The sequence below is a fragment of the Polyodon spathula genome, chromosome 13, assembly GCF_017654505.1.
Source record: "Polyodon spathula isolate WHYD16114869_AA chromosome 13, ASM1765450v1, whole genome shotgun sequence".
Lineage (NCBI taxonomy): Eukaryota > Metazoa > Chordata > Actinopteri > Acipenseriformes > Polyodontidae > Polyodon > Polyodon spathula.
The window spans coordinates 44,540,860-44,561,417 of NC_054546.1; positions in this window are offsets into that span (position 1 = coordinate 44,540,860).

Genomic DNA, 20,558 nt, shown 5'->3' on the forward strand with positions numbered 1-20,558 from the left:
CAGTCAAGCACTCTGAGTCTGTGTTTCAGAGGATAGTGTTAGGCAGTGATTGATATGGATTTGAAGCAGTCAAGCACTCTGAGTCTGTGTTTCAGACAATAGTGTTAGGCAGTGATTGATATGAGGCAGTCAAGCACTCTGAGTCTGTGTTTCAGACGATAGTGTTAGGCAGTGATTGATATGGATTTGAAGCAGTCAAGCACTCTGAGTCTGTGTGTCAGACGATAGTGTTAGGCAGTGATTGATATGAGGCAGTCAAGCACTCTGAGTCTGTGTTTCAGACGATAGTGTTAGGCAGTGATTGATTTGAGGCAGTCAAGCACTCTGAGTCTGTGTTTCAGACGATAGTGTTAGGCAGTGATTGATATGAGGCAGTCAAGCACTCTGAGTCTGTGTTTCAGACGATAGTGTTAGGCAGTGATTGATTTGAGGCAGTCAAGCACTCTGAGTCTGTGTTTCAGAGGATAGTGTTAGGCAGTGATTGATATGGATTTGAAGCAGTCAAGCACTCTGAGTCTGTGTTTCAGACAATAGTGTTAGGCAGTGATTGATTTGAGGCAGTCAAGCACTCTGAGTCTGTGTTTCAGAGGATAGTGTTAGGCAGTGATTGATTGATTTGAGGCAGTCAAGCACTCTGAGTCTGTGTTTCAGACAATAGTGTTAGGCAGTGATTGATTTGAGGCAGTCAAGCACTCTGAGTCTGTGTTTCAGACGATAGTGTTAGGCAGTGATTGATATGGATTTGAGGCAGTCAAGCACTCTGAGTCTGTGTTTCAGATGATAGTGTTAGGCAGTGATTGATTTGAGGCAGTCAAGCACTCTGAGTCTGTGTTTCAGACAATAGTGTTAGGCAGTGATTGATTTGAGGCAGTCAAGCACTCTGAGTCTGTGTTTCAGACAATAGTGTTAGGCAGTGATTGATTTGAGGCAGTCAAGCACTCTGAGTCTGTGTTTCAGACGATAGTGTTAGGCAGTGATTGATATGATTTGAAGCAGTCAAGCACTCTGAGTCTGTGTTTCAGACGATAGTGTTAGGCAGTGATTGATTTGAGGCAGTCAAGCACTCTGAGTCTGTGTTTCAGACGATAGTGTTAGGCAGTGATTGATATGAGGCAGTCAAGCACTCTGAGTCTGTGTTTCAGAGGATAGTGTTAGGCAGTGATTGATATGGATTTGAAGCAGTCAAGCACTCTGAGTCTGTGTTTCAGACAATAGTGTTAGGCAGTGATTGATTTGAGGCAGTCAAGCACTCTGAGTCTGTGTTTCAGACAATAGTGTTAGGCAGTGATTGATTTGAGGCAGTCAAGCACTCTGAGTCTGTGTTTCAGACGATAGTGTTAGGCAGTGATTGATATGGATTTGAAGCAGTCAAGCACTCTGAGTCTGTGTTTCAGATGATAGTGTTAGGCAGTGATTGATATGGATTTGAAGCAGTCAAGCACTCTGAGTCTGTGTTTCAGACGATAGTGTTAGGCAATGATTGATATGAGGCAGTCAAGCACTCTGAGTCTGTGTTTCAGACGATAGTGTTAGGCAGTGATTGATATGGATTTGAAGCAGTCAAGCACTCTGAGTCTGTGTTTCAGACAATAGTGTTAGGCAGTGATTGATTTGAGGCAGTCAAGCACTCTGAGTCTGTGTTTCAGACAATAGTGTTAGGCAGTGATTGATTTGAGGCAGTCAAGCACTCTGAGTCTGTGTTTCAGACGATAGTGTTAGGCAGTGATTGATTTGAAGCAGTCAAGCACTCTGAGTCTGTGTTTCAGACGATAGTGTTAGGCAGTGATTGATATGAGGCAGTCAAGCACTCTGAGTCTGTGTTTCAGATGATAGTGTTAGGCAGTGATTGATATGAGGCAGTCAAGCACTCTGAGTCTGTGTTTCAGACGATAGTGTTAGGCAGTGATTGATATGGATTTGAAGCAGTCAAGCACTCTGAGTCTGTGTTTCAGATGATAGTGTTAGGCATTGATTGATTTGAGGCAGTCAAGCACTCTGAGTCTGTGTGTCAGACGATAGTGTTAGGCAGTGATTGATATGAGGCAGTCAAGCACTCTGAGTCTGTGTTTCAGACGATAGTGTTAGGCAGTGATTGATATGAGGCAGTCAAGCACTATTCCAGTCACACCTACTGTAGGGTGTTTATGTAACAGACAGGACCCTTGTTATTAAAGGAATGCATTATCTTCATACAAAACCATCATCGTTTCCTTTGTGAGCTACTCTTCAGAGACCATCAAGAACAATCAGGTTTACCAAACTCCAGTCATTGCCAAGTCTGTTTTTCACATGGGGATATCCGAGGATTGGAGTTCATTTTATTCCTATAATGTCTTAATACCAGAAGTATTCCTGCTTGTGCATTTGAGATATCAAAGCTTTGGCAGGCAGGTCATTAAACAAGATCCACTAATTTACCCCACAGCTGTTGAGGAAATGATTGCTATCAGTATATCTGAGGATCATTCTGGCTCCCTACACAGACATGCTCTACCAATCTAACAAGCTCTTTCAGAGACAAGCACAGAGTCTGATGATGGGTAATTAGCTTTGCTAAGTAGTTTGGGGGGGTGGAACCAGGCCATTTCCAAACATCCATGATCTTTAAGCCACTCAATCTGGTTTTCAGATAGCAATTCAAATGTGCTAGTCAAACGTTTCCAACACAATTCTCCCTCAGAGCCAGTTAGAGGGGCACACAGGTTGAGTGTTGGATCATGAATCTGAGGCGAGGTCCTTCATGGACAGCTCTCTTTGATTGGAAGCGGTGCTGGTCTTGTCATGGAAAGCCCCGCGTATCGGACTGCGCCTCTGCCAGGGAGTTTCTGCCTCAGTGGCAGACGCAGTCAGGGCTGGCATCACCCAAAGCAGGGCTGAGTCGAGGCCTAATGTGTGGAAAGCCAATTAGTCAGCTTCAGTGATCAGTTCCATTGCCACTGCATCACTGGGAATGTCTACTGACGCTTAGAGACTCACACAAGTGCTGAGAGCAAATCCACCTATTCACAGTCAGGAAGTGTTAATATGATAGGAATTCAATAGGAAACCATGCGTCCGTATTGGTTCAATATTATTATTATTATTATTAGTAGTAGTAGTAGTTATAGCAATAGTAGCATTTTGCTGCTTCTAGGAAACTGCACTGGAATAATACAAAATATACCACATTACTAAAAAGCTTCTGAAATACAAAGTTTTATAAAACTCTAGAACAGTTACTGTTAGATACAGGGCTGCCAGCTCCATGTGTGTGCATCACAGACTGGGTGCATATTTGACTCAATACAAGACAATATCAGATGTGGAACTAGAGGTCATTCGGTCACCCTTAATATAAAGTCCATTTGTAATTTCAGTTTCCCATGCTTTACCAGATAGTTATCTGTGATTTTGACATGCATGCCCACACTTAATCATACAATAATGTCACTACTATTTGTCCTATGTTTAGTATGGCTATCCTTCGACTATAGTATACCAAAGGTCACTTACATAAGGGCAAGACCGATCTGCCAAAGGCTAGCTGCTACAGGACTGGCAGCCTCCGACCCAGGGAAAGAACAAGCAACTTTCACTGAAGCTGTGTCACACAGTCTTTCATGCAAGTAAGGAGATGATGTCTGTTTCCATGGGTGGGCGTTAGTATATTAAAGAAATCAAATTAGTGGGGTAAAAGCAAGAAAACAGAGCTCACCTGAGCTAAATGTTTATTTGCGATGGATAACCCACTTTCTGCATTATATTGAGTTGCATAACGCTGTTGAAATGTCACTGGGTTTAAGAAGCAAAGCAGCGGCTGAAGTTTTGTCTTTATCATTGATCTGCTGCAGGAAAAAGCGAGGACCCTCGTGGAGGGAGAGAGGTCATCTTGTTAATGTCTTTGAATTTGTTCAGTTCCATGACTTGAAGCTGCTGTGTTCATCCACCCAGTTTTACAGGACTCATCGGGGTCTCTGCACTATAGTTTAGCATTGCTTTTTTTGTTTGTTTGTCTTGTTTTTTAAATTATTGTTGATAAGCAAAAATTAAATATCTCTCTCTGTCTCTCCCTCGCTTTCCATCTCCCCCCCCCCCTCTCTCTCTCTCTCTTTTTATTCTTCCTAGTACAAGAGTTAAATGTCATGAGTTTTTCATGCTTAATGAGACCTTTTAGCCTGGAGTGTGTTCACTGTAACATTTCAATGTTTGAGTTCTGGTCTTCAGTGGGTTTTCAGAAGCAGTTCAGGGGCAGGGTGGCTGTTCTCAGGATTGACCTGCTCTTTTCACTGGTTCCCTCCTCCCTGTGCCCCCTTTTAACCCCTTTAAACTGTCAGTCCTTCTGTATCTGCTTTATATACACATTAATTCTGCTTCATTTGCAACTTTTGAAATAAAGTAATCTGGTGTACAAGGTTTCCATGGTAAATTAGCATAGAATGTTGCTGCTGTTTGTACAGAGAATTTACTCTGCTGTGCTTAACCTTCCTTCACCTTGCTTTACCATGTCTTGCAAAATGACCTGGATTCGCAAAGCTCTTTACTCCAAATCCACATTCAACAAGCCCAGTAAAGTTACCAAACTAGAAACCAGAAACTCAGTTAAAGTTAGGGCTAGGGCTAGGGTTAGGGCTAGTTTGTAAGTGGTCTGTGGCAGAGCAAAGCTCTGCCCTTTTAAATTGGCAGGGATGGGGTTAACTTCCCCTGCCTGCCTGGGTTTATTATGTTCAGGTGGCTGGGGTTGATTAGTTGATTAGGTTGATTAACGATCAATCAGCGCCCAGCCACCTGATATAAAAGGAGGCCTCAGCTTCTCATTTGGGGAGAGGGAGCTGAGGAAGCAGGTTGGTTTTTTTGGTTGTGTAGAAAACTTGAATCCAGTGAAGGCATTGCCCAGCCTGGAAACTGTTATTTTTGTGAGTTTTGTTTTTGCTTTATTTGTGTTTGAGTATTTGTTATTTTGCCCGTGTGCACTTTATTTTTGTTTATTTATAATAAAATAGTTATTTTTTTGAACTGCAGTCTGTCTCTGGGCCTCTATCCACTCGCCAGCCTGCCACATGGTCTTAATGTGTTTTTTTAATTAGTTGTAAAACTGGAATTTCAGCAAATAAATGGTGCTAAACAGCTTTGCGAATCTAGCCTTAGTGTAATTTACTCATAATAAAGGGGGTTTCTATTGCACCTCGCTCCCTGGTCCCAATGGGGTTCTGAACACACTCTCCTGTGTGATGAGCAGCGCCTTGACTAGCCAGGCAGGAGGGATGCAGTGACAGCCTGGGCGCCAGTGTGAGGGGCTTGTTTTTTGTTTGTTAATTCATAAATGTCACGCTATTCATATAGTTTCATGCATCATAACTACCTTTGGGATGCGCTTCTGCGCAGGCCAGTATGGTACGAGGACTGGAGAGTGGCTGCACAATGCACGCTGAGTCAGTTTTCAAACAGATCTCTCAAGTGCCCTGGTCAATACCTGATGCGATTATCATTGTAATACAAATATCAGATTTGAATCAGGAGCAAAGTCTTAAAGGTTAATCAATAACTCTGTTTTGCTTGTAGACAATTACCCAGAAATATTATGCTGTACCACTGCAGGCAGTGTGCCTGAATCCAAATCCTCTGCTCATGAAGACTGCAGCCCTGGCTGTGCAATTGAAATGTATCCTCTGCTCATGCAGACTGCAGTCCTGGCTGTGTGATTGATATGTATCCTCTGCTCATGAAGACTGCAGCCCTGGCTGTGTGATTGATATGTATCATTTGTGGCTGCAGCCTGATGACTCCAGCTGCTCTCAGGCTCATCCAGCTCTGCCCATTATATCTGCCTCACCGCCCCCAATGAGTTTGAGTGCGGCCAGGTCAGCCCTCAGAACCCAGCCAAGGCAAACACTCCTAACAATTCCATACAGCAGGTATCATTTCATCAGCAGGGTTGTGAGGGGTGTTGTTGAGCAAGTCCATCAGGGCTCTGAATTACCCAGGCTGCTATCAGCGAGTCCATCAGGGCTCTGAATTACCCAGGCTGCTATCAGCAAGTCCATCAGGGCTCTGAATTACCCAAGCTGCTATCAGCGAGTCCATCAGGGCTCTGAATTACCCAGTTTTGGAGGAGGCTGCTATTGCTATATCCACTGCTGAGCTGCCTCAAAGAACAAGAACTAAACAGAGAGAGTGTGTGCAATAGATTAGGAGCGGGACAGCTGACCAAGCCAACCAGGCATTGATTCTCACACTTGTTGTTTTTTGTATTTGATTGCTGACAAGGTGCTTGGTGTCTGTCTGAACTGCAGTCAGTCTCCACGTCCCTGTGTGAGTGAGGGCCGGGCTCAGTGAGAACAATTGCAACAGGAGGCCTGCAGTCACACGCGCTTCATTGACTCCGCTGTTTACAAGCTTCTCTGTGCTCTGCCTGTGGGCATCTGCAATTAAACCTGGGTTGAATGTGTGTGCTTAAATCTGTGAAGGGAATCGAAGAGCATGTTCAGAGTGCCTCCTCCATGGAGAGGTATCAGCGTCACTGCTGCCCTGTTCAATACTGTCGCACATTGTGGAGGGGGGTTACACTGAGAAACAGCTTGGGAATCACGCAAACCTAAACTAGAATGCTGGCTCAAATCCCCTGTATTGGTTTTTTCATTTTGAGCGACGCATTCTGTTCCTGTCCTTCTTGTGTATTTACTAGGCTTCTGCTTAGAAGGCTGTTGAACTTGAATGAGATTGGATAACACATTATCATCCACTTAACTAACATGCTTTGTTAGCCTATAATCATGTGGCCATGTTCAGTCAATAATGACACGTGGGGTTTTTATGGTATTGTGCACGTTGCTCTCAGTAGAAACATCATTTGAACTGTGGTTCTATTAAACCCTGCTGGTTTGGAATGGGAATTTTATTGGCGCCTCTTCTTAAATCTTTACCCCATCTGCAAAGGCTCTAGTCCCGCCACCCCCACCCCCCTCGTGGTTTGGGGGAGTAAGAGGCCTGCACAGCTGGGGAGTGTGGCGCTTCACATAGAAACACAGCTGGTGTCATCAATGTAAAAGTTCAGAGGATAAGGACACATTGCCTTTATACAGATAAGAAGAATGAAATGTACTGTAAGATGTCTGGTAACCAAGGCAACTGACGAAGTAAGACATTGGAGCCTGGATAGCATTGTTAGGAAGCATATCAGAGCAAATCTGAGTATTTCTGCTTTAAGTGAGTGAAGAGGCCCCAGCAAGGGCTTTAGTGGACAGCAGAATACATCAGAATTAGGCTGAAATATGGCAAATTAAATGTATTATTATTATTATTATTAATTATTATTATTATTATTATTATAATATTATTATATAATAATAATAATAATAATAATAATAATAATAATAATAAATTAATCATATTAATAAATATAAAGTGTTGCATATCAGTTGCAAAAAAATTATTATTAACAAAAACAAACAGATGGTGCAGTACCAAACTAAAACAGGCCCGCCATGAGAAAGATTGGCTTTGCAGTGAAAGGGTTAACAGAGTGCTTGCTTGTATTTGCAGTGAAAGGGTTAACAGAGTGCTTGCTTGTATTTGCAGTGAAAGGGTTAACAGAGTGCTTGCTTGTATTTGCAGTGAAAGGGTTAACTGAGTGCTTGCTTGTATTTGCAGTGAAAGGGTTAACTGAGTGCTTGCTTGTATTTGCAGTGAAAGGGTTAACTGAGTGCTTGCTTGTATTTGCAGTGAAAGGGTTAACTGAGTGCTTGCTTGTATTTGCAGTGAAAGGGTTAACTGAGTGCTTGCTTGTATTTGCAGTGAAAGGGTTAACTTGCTTGCTTGTATTTGCAGTGAAAGGGTTAACAGAGTGCTTGCTTGTATTTGCAGTGAAAGGGTTAACTGAGTGCTTGCTTGTATTTGCAGTGAAAGGGTTAACTGAGTGCTTGCTTGTATTTGCAGTGAAAGGGTTAACTGAGTGCTTGCTTGTATTTGCAGTGAAAGGGTTAACTGAGTGCTTGCTTGTATTTGCAGTGAAAGGGTTAACTGAGTGCTTGCTTGTATTTGCAGTGAAAGGGTTAACTGAGTGCTTGCTTGTATTTGCAGTGAAAGGGTTAACAGAGTGCTTGCTTGTATTTGCAGTGAAAGGGTTAACTGAGTGCTTGCTTGTATTTGCAGTGAAAGGGTTAACTGAGTGCTTGCTTGTATTTGCAGTGAAAGGGTTAACTGAGTGCTTGCTTGTATTGGCAGTGAAAGGGTTAACTGAGTGCTTGCTTGTATTTGCAGTGAAAGGGTTAACTGAGTGCTTGCTTGTATTTGCAGTGAAAGGGTTAACAGAGTGCTTGCTTGTATTTGCAGTGAAAGGGTTAACTGAGTGCTTGCTTGTATTTGCAGTGAAAGGGTTAACTGCTGCTTGTATTTGCAGTGAAAGGGTTAACAGAGTGCTTGCTTGTATTTGCAGTGAAAGGGTTAACAGAGTGCTTGCTTGCATTGGCAGGATTGCAGAGTATAAATCCACTAAGGCTATGGGAGGTTTTGTAACACACTGGGGAGGAAGCAGACCAGCAGTGATGGGCTGCACCGCCTCATCTCATTTCATTACCCAGGCAAGGAAAACCTATGTCTGCTTCCACCAATACAGCCCTGCATGGAAAACAGGGAACTCTCCGGAAACGTGTGAATACATGTTGTTAGATGTCCAAGCTGCTTTCAAGTCTGTCAGAGAGCCCAGTGTTTCCACATGAAGTGGAGGTGCCAGGAATCTACAGCACGGGAAGGTTTGCTTGTTATTTAACACAAGCTCATGAACAGAACGCTAAAGTCTTCAGCACAGCGCAACTGACAGGCAGGTTGGGTCTAACACATAAACAATGTAGTATGTCCTGTTTCAAGCACCTCAGGTTGGAGGTACAGTGTGTGTTCATGACAGCATCCCAAAACAGTTTAGTTGCTCCCAGTTCGTTACATTACTGAGGCTCTATATAACTAATGAAAAGGGGAAAGACGAGCCTGTCTACAGATTGATGGTGCTCTAAGGGTTAACACATTCTCAACTGGCTCTCGGTCAAACCCAGTCTTTGTTTATTAAAAAGAACCACAGAAACAATCCCTGGGTGGGGAATTATTATGCTTTAAGTGAGTGAAGAGGCCCCAGCAAGGGCTTTAGTGGACAGCAGAATACATCAGAATTAGGCTGAAATATGGCAAATTAAATGTATTATTATTATTATTATTATTATTATTATTAATTAATATTAATAATAATAATAATAATAATAATAATAATAATAATAATAATAATAATAATATTAATAAATATAAAGTGTTGCATATCAGTCACAAAAAAATTATTATTAACAAAAACAAACAGATGGTGCAGTACCAAACTAAAACAGGCCCGCCATGAGAAAGATTGGCTTTGCAGTGAAAGGGTTAACAGAGTGCTTGCTTGTATTTGCAGTGAAAGGGTTAACAGAGTGCTTGCTTGTATTTGCAGTGAAAGGGTTAACAGAGTGCTTGCTTGTATTTGCAGTGAAAGGGTTAACTGAGTGCTTGCTTGTATTTGCAGTGAAAGGGTTAACTGAGTGCTTGCTTGTATTTGCAGTGAAAGGGTTAACTGAGTGCTTGCTTGTATTTGCAGTGAAAGGGTTAACTGAGTGCTTGCTTGTATTTGCAGTGAAAGGGTTAGCTGAGTGCTTGCTTGTGCAGTGAAAGGGTTAACTGAGTGCTTGCTTGTATTTGCAGTGAAAGGGTTAACTGAGTGCTTGCTTGTATTTGCAGTGAAAGGGTTAACTGAGTGCTTGCTTGTATTTGCAGTGAAAGGGTTAACTGAGTGCTTGCTTGTATTTGCAGTGAAAGGGTTAACTGAGTGCTTGCTTGTATTTGCAGTGAAAGGGTTAACTGAGTGCTTGCTTGTATTTGCAGTGAAAGGGTTAACTGAGTGCTTGCTTGTATTTGCAGTGAAAGGGTTAACTGAGTGCTTGCTTGTATTTGCAGTGAAAGGGTTAACAGAGTGCTTGCTTGTATTTGCAGTGAAAGGGTTAACAGAGTGCTTGCTTGTATTGACAGTGAAAGGGTTAACTTGCTTGCTTGTATTTGCAGTGAAAGGGTTAACAGAGTGCTTGCTTGTATTTGCAGTGAAAGGGTTAACTGAGTGCTTGCTTGTATTGGCAGTGAAAGGGTTAACTGAGTGCTTGCTTGTATTGACAGTGAAAGGGTTAACTGAGTGCTTGCTTGTATTTGCAGTGAAAGGGTTAACTGAGTGCTTGCTTGTATTTGCAGTGAAAGGGTTAACAGAGTGCTTGCTTGTATTTGCAGTGAAAGGGTTAACTGAGTGCTTGCTTGTATTTGCAGTGAAAGGGTTAACAGAGTGCTTGCTTGTATTGACAGTGAAAGGGTTAACAGAGTGCTTGCTTGTATTTGCAGTGAAAGGGTTAACAGAGTGCTTGCTTGCATTGGCAGGATTGCAGAGTATAAATCCACTAAGGCTATGGGAGGTTTTGTAACACACTGGGGAGGAAGCAGACCAGCAGTGATGGGCTGCACCGCCTCATCTCATTTCATTACCCAGGCAAGGAAAACCTATGTCTGCTTCCACCAATACAGCCCTGCATGGAAAACAGGGAACTCTCCGGAAACGTGTGAATACATGTTGTTAGATGTCCAAGCTGTTTTCAAGTCTGTCAGAGAGCCCAGTGTTTCCACATGAAGTGGAGGTGCCAGGAATCTACAGCACGGGAAGGTTTGCTTGTTATTTAACACAAGCTCATGAACAGAACGCTAAAGTCTTCAGCACAGCGCAACTGACAGGCAGGTTGGGTCTAACACATAAACAATGTAGTATGTCCTGTTTCAAGCACCTCAGGTTGGAGGTACAGTGTGTGTTCATGACAGCATCCCAAAACAGTTTAGTTGCTCCCAGTTCGTTACATTACTGAGGCTCTATATAACTAATGAAAAGGGGAAAGACGAGCCTGTCTACAGATTGATGGTGCTCTAAGGGTTAACACATTCTCAACTGGCTCTCGGTCAAACCCAGTCTTTGTTTATTAAAAAGAACCACAGAAACAATCCCTGGGTGGGGAATTATTAGAGGTCTACCTCCACAGCCTTCTCAATTGTTACAAGCCCAGGCCTGACGAGCTCTGGGTAATGAATGGTCATGTCAGTGCCGGGACTCTCCCAGACAGGGAGCAGTCTAGTGGAGTCACTTCACCTCAGATCACTCATCGACATCAAAACCGAAGCACTAAATTAACCAAACCCCTCTCTACACTGACAGCAGAGAGAGGAGTCTAGGTGCAGCGTACAGCTCTTAAATGAATGAAATTCATTAGATAAACGAACAAGGAGAGGAGTGGGGTACCATAGAGGGAGTGTGCAGGCAAAGCAAACCTGGGTAACAATGACATCAGGAAGTTCCTAAACGCCCAATTAGCAAAGAAGACCCTTCAGCACAGTGAGACGTGTGTAAAGAGCGGCATGGCTTCACTATCTTCCTATCTAATTAATATGCAGAGGCTGCTGATCACCTCGTAATTAGGTAGTGTGGCTGCATCTCCAGCTGCCTGCTCTGGTGCTGGACTGACTAACATCATTAATATCTTGGTTGATGCATCAATGAGTCTGGGGATTGCAGAAACCTCGGTCTGGCTGAACTCAGAGCTGCTTGAGGTAATTATAGAGATAATACCCTCAAAAGGGGCTGTTTGCTGCTTTAAATCCAGCTTTCCTGCTAATTGCTATAAATAAAAAAGTCTGGAACAGCCAATTAAATTTTAGCTGCTATAATCGAATGAAAAAAGCTACAGAAAGTGTCCGAGATATTTTCCTCAAGAGATAATACTTAGACTTCCCATGGAACACATTTTTCAAACACAGAGTTTGAAGATAAAAAGTTACCTCCTGGCACCTAATCACTTCCTGTGGTCCTGCTGCTGTTAGCTCATGTGACAGGGGATCACTACAGGAAGCAGCCGTTTAATCTTTTACTTTGCAGAATTGCATTTGAAAAATCTGTGCAGCAAAATTGAAAAAAAAGAACAAAAGAACACAACCATTGTGACTCAAGGAAGGTTTCTGGCATTGCTGAAATCGCTGAGCACCTCCTGTACCTTTATCTAATCTCCACTTTTTTCAGGTCAAAAAGTCCCTTGGGTCGACATTGTCAATACCTTTTAGGATTTTGAATGCTTGAATCAGATCACAGCGTAGCCTTCTTTGTTCAAAACTGAATAGATTCAATTCTTTAAGTCTGTCTGCATATGACATGCCTTTTAAATCCAGAATAATTCTGGTCACTCTTCTTTGCACTCTGTCCGAGTCTTAAGTATGAACCAACCCTTACTGCGACTGGTGCTGATTGCAATGATGCATTACAGCAGTCATTACACCTGAACCTCTAGAAGAGTCTGCTGTCTTTCAAATGGAAGCAGAAGTCCACTGTCTTACACTTTTCTGAAACTAAGGTCATGTTGAAACATTACCACTAGAGGAGTGAATCTGGTGTTTCTGACCCCTCTGAACCAAGACTTTTCTGTTGCCAGATTTTTTTTTACATTTTTGCTGGAATAGTCAGTAACTTAAGCCTGTTAAACAATGAAGCAGAAACAACAGAGCAGAATGGCAGAGAGCACCCACGCAGTATAAGAATATTATTCAACAGTTTTACTTTGTTGAGCTAGTACAATATTAGTAGTAAATTACAGGTCTTTCTCCTAGTTACTCAGAGCACCATTGAAAATCATAATAACAATACAAATATATGGATATGTCATGAAAATCCACCAGGTATCATGAATCACAGTGGGTCATTTGCCCGTTGCTATGTTTTAAGTATTTATACCATTTCCATTCACTCGAGATTGGTATTGGACGTTTTCAATACAGCGAAACGTTGATGGAACCTCTAAAAGCAGAGGCACGTCCTGCTCTTGAAAGAAGGGCAGTCTATCTTACTGAGGTTTGCACTCGCCCAGTCAGCAGCATCAAGTTTATTATTATTATTTGCCACTTACGAGGCAGCACTGCTGTTCATTTCAGTTTAAGGATCACTTTGTGTTTGAACCCCTCCCGAGCCGCTGTGCGCTGTGAATTTTCAGACCTGTTCTTGTCAGGTTTACAAGGCCAGTGGTTAAGGTGTGATTTCTGCAATAGGCAGCTCCTGCCAACAAATCTGTTTGTACCATCAAAACGGAGCACACTGTCTTTACCGCTGTTATTCTCCTATTAAAATTGATTGCTTTCAAAACTACACTCCCCAGAAGCCCAGCAATGACGCTTATATGATATGTTTTTGTATCTTTATTTTATGGGGTGTCATGTCAAAAAAAACGTCTATATATTAAAATGTATTTTTTCCATATTTAACTTAAATCTTGTATTTTTAATTCGGTAGAGCTTTCTGATTTCTGAATATTACCATTAATGTGTTCCTCCTCCTCTCATGGTCATGACAATGTGTGTATTGCAGGGAGTCTAACATAAAGACAAAGACAGTTTGAATACCGTAGCCCGCCGGGGGATCTATTGTCCTGGCAGGGTAGTAGGAGTCTAAAGTCCAGCTGAAATGTGAGGAAAACCAATTTCTATTCAATCTCCTTGTATTTCTCTTCAGTAAACACTTCACTGTTTACATTAATGGTATCCCAAAGCAATGAAAATCTAGCTCCACACCTGGCTAGGACCATATGTGAAGAGGTCCTGTTTGTCTTTCTAATCAAACACGAGTTAACGTTTGCATTCAGGCAGCTGCATATAATAATGCTTGGCAGTTCTGAGTCAGTCAGGCTGCATTATCATTAATCACGATTAAGCAAAGCTTAGTGCTTGTCACATGAATATTTACAGTTTGCGGGCACAAGCAGTATTGTAAATTCATAAATCATTGTGCTGGAATGCACAATTTGTGGCTGTTTTATTATTCATGATTTTGCTATATTTTTCCACATCTGTCTCAGTAAATCCCCACCCCCCTTTCACCCTGACAGTCTCCTCCTTATTCACTCTCAAGAAGTCCAGACAAAGGGATTTCAGCAGACAGAAGAGCAGCTTTTAAAGAGTTGAGGCATCAGAAATCTTTGCAGCCTCAAGTCACAGAAATGCAATCATCACTGGTGCTTTTAATGATCAGGGATCATAGTTTTCTGTAATAAAATAAATTAAATTCTCAGATAGAAAAAATAAAAATCTGTGTTATTTTGCAAGTAAAATGAAATGGCTAAAAATGAGTTTTCCTGCCACGTTATAAGACATACAACAGTACTATTGGGTAATAGTTAACACAGGAAGTATTTATTGTTGTTTTTGTTAAACTTATTGTGTCTCTTTATGTTGTATTTTAGTTTATAACTTGAATTATTATTGAACTGTAACCTCGTATTACAGAGTAACATGTCTAAGTAGTTTTGAATAAATGCATCTGCTAAATAAATAATTAAAATAAAAATCACTTTCAAATTCTAAACAAGTTACAAGTTTCAAATATTACAAAGAGTTCCCTGTTGTCAAAAAAATTGATTCATGTTAATTCAACTCCGAGTTAGTCTTGGTCATCCAGACAGCTATGGTTAAAATAGAGCTGCAGTATTCCAGCTACAGTTGGTCGTCTTTTGGAATAGCACCACCTCTCTAATGTGCTTGCTGAAAAAAATCTCAATCTGCCCGTTGATCCACTTCGTACAGAGGAATGTTGGCTTTTACACACATTTTGACAAAATCTGAAGCAACAGTTTCCGACTGTTCTTTGGCAGTTGTACGACGTTGAAATGATCCAAACACAGTGGTCTGTTTCAGTGTTTTCGATGGCCCTGCCGTTTCAGCCTCATCTTGTTTACGTTTCCTTGCATTATGTTTAGAGCTTCCCATGTGTTCTGCAATGGTCAGAGTACGAGTGTAACAGCACATTACCATAGACGTGAAATTCGTCCTTGCCAAACCCCTTGCCCTGATCTTTAAGGTTGGTTTTTAATGTTTTCGGCATCTTTGAACAGCTCTGAATGCTGAAGTAAACTGAACTTGAATTCCAGAAGAAGTTATATTAGACAGGTATGTTTATGTAAATGTAAAGCAGAGTTGCCTGTGTTCGTGTTTATGTATTTGTGACAGGCTGGTGAGTGGACAGAGGCCCAGAGACACTGCAGTTCAAAAAAATTATACTTTTATTATAAATAAACACAAAATAAAAGAGCACAAGGGCAAAAACAAAGATATTTAAACACAAATAACAAAACACAAAAGCAAAACTACAAAAATAAAGGTTTCCAGGCTGGGCAATGCCTTCACTGGATTAGAAAATTCAAAAAAACCACAAAACCAAAAACAGCAAGCACAACCATCTGCTTGCTTCCTCAGCTCCCTTCTCTCCCTAATGGGAAGCTGAGGCCTCCTTTTATGTCAGGTGGCTGGGTGCTGATTGATCGTTAATTACTCCAATCAACCCCAGCCACCTGAACACAATAAACCCAGGCAGGTAGGGGAATTTAACCCCATCACTGCCAATCTATATAGGGCAGAGCGCTGCTCTGCCACAGTATTATACTATTGATTTGGTTATTATCAAACAAACAAAAAAAGCCTTGCATGTTTCTTGCCCCTCCCCAAGAGTAAAACTAAAAAAACACTTAAAAAATAGATAATCTGCATTTTTCCGTGTTATTCCACAGCTAACTGATTCCTAGGATCCCTGGTAATGATGATTAATAATCTGATCCAGGTCAAAAAATACAAACAGACTCAGAATCAAACATAGACTCAGAATTGAACATAGACTCAGAATCAAACATAGACTCGGAATCAAACATTGACTCAGAATCAAACATAGACTCGGAATCAAACATTGACTCGGAATCTAACATAGACTCAGAATCAAACATAGACTCAGAACCAAACATTGACTCGGAATCAAACATTGACTCGGAATCAAACATAGACTCAGAATCAAACATTGACTCGGAATCGAACATAGACTCAGAATCAAACATAGACTCAGAATCAAACATTGACTCGGAATCAAACATTGACTCGGAATCAAACATTGACTCGGAATCAAACATAGACTCAGAATCAAACATAGAATCAAACATAGACTCAGAATCAAACATAGACTCAGAATCAAACATTGACTCGGAATCAAACATAGACTCAGAATCGAACATAGACTCAGAATCAAACATAGACTCAGAATCAAACATAGACTCAGAATCGAACATAGACTCAGAATCAAACATAGACTCAGAATCAAACATAGACTCAGAATCAAACATAGACTCAGAATCAAACATAGACTCAGAATCAAACATAGAATCAAACATAGACTTAGAATCAAACATAGACTCAGAATCAAACATAGACTCAGAATTGAACATAGACTCAGAATCAAACATAGACTCAGAATCAAACATAGACTCAGAATCAAACATAGACTCAGAATTGAACATAGACTCAGAATCAAACATTGACTCGGAATCTAACATAGACTCAGAATCGAACATAGACTCAGAATCAAACATTGACTCAGAATCAAACATAGAATCAAACATAGACTCAGAATCAAACATAGACATAGAATACGATCCTATAATCAACGAGACCCTTAAAAAAGTTTACCACAGTATTTTTGCAGTTTTCCCATAATTTTCCCTTGGTTATCGATGTATTTACCAGAGTTTACCCTGGTTTGTTATGTTTATTAATATGCTTTACCATACCTCACTATTCTTTACTATGCTTACCTATGCTTTATCATGCTTTCACTGTGTTGTATTACACTTTGCTATGCTTTTACTATGGGAAACATTTATAAGGGGAGGCGTTGCCCTCTATAAGTTTTATTAAACTGTCATACTCCCTATTAACCAAACACATGATACTTTGCAAACATACACAACAAGGTTTGCAATACTAGTGCCCTAAAGATGATGATAGCATGTTGCGAAGGATGCATGTTATATAAATTAGCAGGTTATTTTTGAAGTGCTATGAGTTTTTAATGCTGCTGCATTGTGTTAAAAAGAAAAAAGGGATTGCTGTAAATCAGCCGGCTTTATTCAGTCATTTTCCATTGGAAATGCCATCAAACACCATGGATAGTATTTAGAATGGCAGGGAACAGCATTTAGTGGGTTAAGATCCACATTGATTGGATTGAAATGTCTGGAATCTACCCCCCAGTCTAAGAGCAGGTGATGAACAATATTCTGAGGAATGAGGAGTTCCCTAAAGGGGAGTGATGATGAATGTGGCTGCAGCCCCAGAGAGTGGTACAGGATGATAAATAGCATTGTGTTCGGGTCAACAGTACTGGATGTCTTTATTGCCAGCCGGAGCCCTGTGTTAACCTCACTGCTTCCATTGGAAATACAGTGTCCCACAGAGACCCACACTAATGAAACAACGACACCTAGAGCTATGAAGGGAAGCACAGCCTGATTCACAGAACCACCATCCTGGAAGTGTGCTGGACAATCGGAATGGTGAGGATTCCAGTTATTATTCAAAGTGCTTCATTGTGAAGGGGAGAGGGACTGAGTGGCTCAGAGGTGCCTGCACATTCCCTCCTTGCCCCAGGTGTGAGCAGCACCTTTAAACAAGCTGCAACTCTCTTACTAACTTTTTACAATCATGCACCAAGGTGTACCTTACAGCTTTCGTTTACAGCTAAATCTGGCATAGACCCCAGCATCTGTTAGTTTGACTGTCTTTCAGTGCTGTGAGTTTTTCTGCAGCAACAGAAACTGATATTGGCAGAGTTCTGTATTGAAGCAGCTGAACTCAGTTTTGAAATCAAGCAGAGCCAAAGCTTTGTGTCTTTCTTGCTGAGTGTGGCCCCTGCATGTGTGCCACACAACCCAGTCACACAGCAGCGTTGTAGAAGATAAGAAACTGAGGAAAGAAAGTCCAAGATTAGGGTTAACTGGGGTCTGGGGTACGAACCCATAAGAACCCAAAGGGTTGTTTTAAACTAAACCACAGAAAGTGGGACCAGGTGAACAAATGGAAGATGAGATCTAATACAGCAAACTCTGAAGTGAAAGTAAAGGCAATGAAAAGAGTGACCTTGATTGAGCTGGACCTGAATTCAGTATAACACCCCTTTTAAAAGGTGCAGTTTGGGTTTATTGTTGGTAAATTCGAGTAACTACGTGCTGTAGAATCTTCTCAGTCCTGACCTTATCGTAAATTACACTGTAGAGGAAAGCCCCTCAAGACTCTCTTGATTTCAGAGAACCACACTGTAAGCACATTTGTATTTTTTTATAGCAAGCTTGATTTTTTAAGTACCAAAGGCAAAAGCTCTGCTGTACAGACAGCAGTTTCCACTTGGAATGAGTGCTAGCCGCACGCCTATTATCATTCCTCGGGTGCTTCTCTTCGGCAGGAGCGTTCCGGCCGTCTCAAACAATACCAAAAGGCAGTTTGATTTTGTCAGTAGCAGAGCAGACAGAGTAGAACTGCATTGGAGCAGCACAGGCTTGGCTGCCCGGCTCCTTTTTACTCAGTGCTGTCAATTTCCGCGCAGTTGTTTTTCTGAGCGATTACCACAAAACAGGAGTGTTCACATTAAAACGTCCTTGCGTTGGGATCCATTCCCAGATCAAGCAGGCAGGAGAGACGCGTCTGCTTTCCATGTGAGCACCTGGAGCTCGGCCTTGAAGAACTGGCACAGAGTCTGAAGGGTAACCCTTTCACTTCATACACTGTGAGGTTACCAGTATAGCTACAGTTACCAGTATAGCACTGAAATCCATGCCCTCTTCAGCTGGTAATCCTGAAACATCCTATTCTGAATCACTGCCCTGATGAATTACTAGGATATTAGGGGACTACACTAGTCATCCACTCTTCCCTGAATGACTGCTTACTACAGAAATATCAGCAGTCTCAGTGGAAAGAAGGTGCAGGTCAAAGCAGGACATATTATTGAGACTTCAGGAGACGGGTGAAACCTCTACATACTTGTGACACTGCAGACCTGTCACAATATATATATATATATAAAATGTAACTTAAAGTAAGGCCCACAGTATAATAGAAGAGAATGGCAATATCAAGCGAGTCCTAATAAAGTGTCACTATGGGGATGGAGCTGGACTCATGACTTTGTTGCTGAATTGAGAGATTTGTTCTTGTTATTCCTGGCCTCAGTGAGCTGAGCCTGTCTGTGGAAACGGCTCACATCACAAGATATTACAGTCTGGTCCCAATGGGAGCAGCTGCTCTCTTCTTGTTAAATAACATTTCCCTTGAATGAACTGTAATAAAGAAAATATTCCCAAGTTCTATAAGTTTGAAGCCCAAATAATGAAACATATTGATTTCAGCATTACAACATGTCAATACACTTACCCAGAAAGAAAAGTCGGGACCTGTGTGTTTCATACAGAGAGGGAGAGTGCACCCTGGAGGTCTCTGTGGGTACAGCACCATATGCACTAGGCTCAGGGAATATTAAGACAAACACAGAACTGCACTTTAACCCAGCAGCGCCCCTCGCTCATTGTGTCCTTGGTGCAGCCATGCGCTATTGGAATGCACTCCAAGATGCCAACATGTCTGTGGACAAGCTTCCAAACATCTGTCTGCCTGAACAAACATCTGCCTGCCTGCCTGCCTGCCTCTCTGCCTGTGTCTACAACACAGTTGCTTTCAATATGCAGCTGATTGCTTCTTGCTCTGACTTATAAGAGTTTACCAATTCAAAAACATAGCAAAGTCTAGTAAAGCACAGTGTAATAAAGATCAGTGTAATAAAGCACAGTGTAATAAAGATCAGCGTAATAAAGCACAGTGTAATAAAGCACAGTGTAATAAAGATCAGTGTAATGAAGATCAGTGTAATAAAGCACAGTGTAATAAAGCACAGTGTAATGAAGATCAGTGTAATAAAGATCAGTGTAAAACAACACAGTGAAAGCATTGTAAAACCCAGAGAGGTATGGTAAAACGTGGTCAAGTATGGTAAATGTATAGCATAGCCATGGGAAAAGCATGAAAAAATTGCAGAATTACTGTGCAAATTTACTGTGGTAAAGTTTTCTAAGCGAACAGGCATGGATCCCTACCTGGGCACTGCAATAGGAGACTATCACTGTGCCTGGAGGAGCCCCTGTGGGTCTGGGCAGTCTCTGAAAAGCCAAGTGCTGCTGTAGCTATGGCTGTCACTGTGCCCCAGAGTCCACTCATCAGCACAGCACACACTTCTATACAGCAGCTTACACACAATCGTGCTGTAATTTCAAAGAGCCCGTCTCTAATGGAAACCGAGGATTCAACTGAAAAAGGAATGTTAATGTTCGTTCTTTAATATCCTCTTTGTGGCAACAATTACCACACAAGCATCTGCCAGCGACCTTGCTCTTAAGGCTTCTCTGCAACACAGTCAGAAAGCAGAGTGCATTCCACTTCTCAAACAGGACATTATTGTGAGACTGTAGCTTCAAAAAACATGTTCAAGTAAATGTTGGTTTTGAATTCCTTTATTTTAACCTTTGTTTTCTCGAGACAGAATGTAGATATTAATGTTTTTGTTGGGTTTTTTTCTGTTGTTGTTGTTTCTACTCGTCGCTACCTTCTTTATCCACAAGAGGGTACCATTATCATAATTATCATTA